General features: G+C 44.8%; 1 long non-coding RNA gene across 1 annotated transcript in view; it reads left to right on the forward strand.

Moving 5' to 3' along the window:
• Positions 1-3,484: 3,484 nt before the first annotated feature.
• Positions 3,485-3,659, forward strand: part of LOC147240163 (uncharacterized) — a 13,107-nt gene continuing 12,932 nt past the window's right edge. The window contains exon 1 of the long non-coding RNA XR_015111264.1: positions 3,485-3,522. This is a non-coding gene — a long non-coding RNA (uncharacterized LOC147240163). The remainder of the gene's footprint in view (positions 3,523-3,659) is intronic.

A 3,659-nucleotide genomic window follows, 5' to 3' on the forward strand; every position in this document is an offset into this window, starting at 1 on the left:
GTGTCACTTCTTATATAAGAAGTCAGTGTGTCTCATCTGAGCCTGAAGAATGATTACTGCCATATTTCTCTTCAAGATTTTTCAAGCTCTTGGACAGACACAGCTTGAGGCACATTCTGCTTTCTCTGACCACATTTCCACATGATTTTTCCCTGTTAAAAGGGTTTTCTATGGAGTTTTTCCTCAGTCGATGTGAGGGTCTAAGGGCAGAGGATGTTGTTATGATGCCATGTGAAGCCCTTTGAGACAAACTGTTTGTGAAAATGGGCTATACAAATAAAATTGCCTTGCCTTGCCTTCCTCACGTGTGTGCAAACACACATACTTAATCTCCCAATTTCAAATCAGCTTCCTTTTCAGATTCAACATCTATCTTTAGCTTAATGAAAAAAACGGGTACTTCGTCTTACCTTTGCTCAAGCTGCTTTTTTCAGTGTTTATATATTTTTAAGGTAATTTAAAGGTTATATTAAGAATATAAGGGGCCTCAGGTATCAGTGCTGTTTACAAAAGAAAAACTTGCGTATGCCAGGATCAACGCTCACATTCAGATTTATCAACGCAAAAAGTTCGTTGATTCTTGCGCTGTTTCACGCCAACTCCGGAGGTGCCATACAAGTTGGCAGAAAGCCGATTCTTGCGTTGACTGCACTTTGGTCTGTTGGCGACACCCTGTGGTGGTGTTTGGTGACTGACATTATTTGACAACCACACATACGTCGGGCACGAAAAAGCCATCAACACAAGCACCTGTTGGCATTACTTAAGCGGCTATAACAGAGCCTTCACGATTGTGCTGAATGTGCAACTTTCAACAATGGCAGCACTTGCGCTGTTGGACAACGTGGCAAATGCTACAATAAGACGGGAGCAACATTTCAGGGAGTGGAAGGACTTGCTCCATAATTCTGAAGGGTGGGTAATGACCTGGTTCCGGCTACCGCGGGCCATCCTCCTGCAAATTTGTGAGGAGCTGCAATCGGTACTCCAGCTCAGAACCACCAGGAGCTGAGCCATGCCCTTGTAGGTGGACCTGATCATCTGCCTCTCCCGCTGGTACATTAAATTCCCTTATGGTGTGGTTGAACAGGCCAATATATCTGTATTTGTATCTGCACAAGGGCTGCCCGCTGGTGCCGTGGTCAGCACGTCACCTCCCAGAAAGAAGGTTGTGGGTGGAGCCCCGGCTGCAGCACGGGGTCTTTCTGGGTGAGTCTCCATGTTCTCCCTGTGCCTGCGTGGGTTCTCTCCGGTACTCCGGCTTCCTCCCACAGGCCAAAGACATCAAGAGGGGACGAAGTTAATCCAAAATCTAAATTGACCGAAGTCGTAGCTGTGAGAGTCAATCGTTGCCCTTTCTGTATGTTTTGGCCTTGTGATTGACTGGTGACCTGTCCGATGAACCCCACCTCATGCCTGAAGGCACCTGGGAGAGGCTCCACCCCCACCCCCACGACCCTTAACAGGATAAGTGATAGAAAATGGATGGATGCTGATTGTGGCCTTTTAAGGGTTTGTGTAACCCTCAGAAAAATGTTATCCATCATTTTATACTTGTTACATTATTGATGGAGGCGCTGTGGGCATGCGTTTCCAGGTCTCTAAAATGCCTGTCAGAGGATGGAGACTGAAAAGCTGCTCTGTAACTTTGTTATCTTAATTTTGATTAAAAAAAATACAAACATCTTAATTTTAGAGATCCACCTGGATTTAAATGTATTCTCTACAACATGAGGAAAATGGCATCCACATGGAAAGACAGTTACCTGGAAACATTAGGATACTCTCCCTAAAGTCAACACATTTGAGTTGACTTATGATTGCATGACTGGCTATACTAGTAGCAAGACGTATCCATGTTCAACTGTAAGGGAGAACATAAATAGTTGCACAACAATTTCCTTTCATACACACAACCATCTCAGTCACTGACCACAGCTGTTTCTATCATTTGTTAATATAAACTCAGTTGTATTTGTGTACATTCTCATTCTTTCAGGTCATCGTAATTCTCAAGAATAATCAGTTTATGCAACTGGACTCTCCTCTTGTAAGTGAAGACATTTCGGCTCTCATCCAGGAAGCTTCTTCAGTTCTAAATTTTTGGTGGAAATTTTAGGTATAAATCCATCCAGGTGGGTGGTGGCAAAATTCAAGTGGTCGTAAGGCCAGAACAGTAGGGTTATTAGGTGGTCATGTGAGTTGTTGGTCCAAGTTTCAGGTCATTACGCCTCCCAGCCCTTTTGGGGAGTTGTTCGGGTCACCTGAGTGAAGGTGGGAATGCTGGCGGCAGCCCCTGCAGAGGGTTCTAAGGACGGCATTGTAGGTGGGTGATAGGTGGTGTCTGAGGCCCCCACCTCTGTTCAAAGATGGTCGTTGTAGTTTGACATGAACAGCTTCTTTCACCCCTCTTTCAAACCATCTGTCCTCTCTGGCTAGAACACGCACCTTGTGATTTTCAAAGGAGTGCCCCTTCTCGTTGAGGTGTAGGTTCCCATCTGTTTTAGAAGGGATATTTTGTGCTCTGTGTTTGAGGATTGGGATCACCCTCAGTTTGTGCTTGAGTGGGTGGTGGGAGTCAAACTGGAGATTCTGATCCGTGTGGTTTGGGTTTCCTGTAGATCCCAATGTTAAGTTCCCTATTCATTTCAATGTGCACCACACAGAAAAGCCAGACAGTTGTCTTGGACATCTTCCCACGTGAATGTGATGTTACTGTCCACCGGGTTAAGGGATTCAGTGAAAGGCTCAACTTCACTTTTCCTGATGGTGACCCAGGTGTCATCTACGTATCTGAACCAAAGTCTCAGCGGGTGGACTCTGAATGTTCTCAAGGCTAGACTGTCCATCTCTTCCATGTACAGGTTTGCTACAATGGGGGATACCGGAGATCCCATGGCACAGCCATGGTTTTGCCTGTAGAAACCATTGTTATATTGGAAGTAAATGGTGTTGAGGCAAAGGTCGAGAAGGTCACCCACCTGTTCAGGTGAGAGGTTGGTCCTTTCTGCTAGAGTGTTATCTTTCAGAAGTTTCCTCTTGACTGTCTGTACAGCATCTCCTGTGAGGATGCATGTGAACAGGGATGTCACATCATATGAAACCATGGTTTCTTCAGGGTCTAGACTGATTAGTTTGATTTTGTCAGCAAAGTCCATGGAATTTATTAGGGGGGGGGGGGTGTTGCCAACCTGAGGGGTAAGGATGGTGGCAAGATACTTATCAACATTGTAGGTGTTGTGTTTTCTGTGGTGTTATGTCATTTGCGTAGTTTATTATCTCTTATTTACATGTTTCAATCAAATGTGTACAAATGTGTACAAATGTGTACGTTAAGCCAGAGCTAAAAATGCAACAAGTAAAACTTATTGAGAACTGTTTGAGGTTCAGCAGTCTAAGAGTGTAGTCCTCCTGTAAGAGAGGGGTGTGCTGTAAGTCCACGTGACCAGTGCTTACCCGTGAAAAGGAAGCGCGAGATTTGTTTTACTTGTACTTACTTCCAACTCGGTATGCAGCCACTTGGTGAGCTCTCTTAATTCCTTGTTTTCTTGTCTGCTTTCATGTCGTACGCTTCATGTTGTCTGCTATCGCTACGCCGGATTGTTGCACTGTGTTTACGTCCGTTCCCTGGTGTTGCATGTTAAAGAGAATGTGATAAC

Source organism: Aulostomus chinensis, chromosome 22 (assembly GCF_037954235.1).
Source record: "Aulostomus chinensis isolate RoL2024-O1b breed Wild chromosome 22, RoL_Achi_v1.0, whole genome shotgun sequence".
NCBI classification, from domain to species: Eukaryota; Metazoa; Chordata; class Actinopteri; order Syngnathiformes; family Aulostomidae; genus Aulostomus; species Aulostomus chinensis.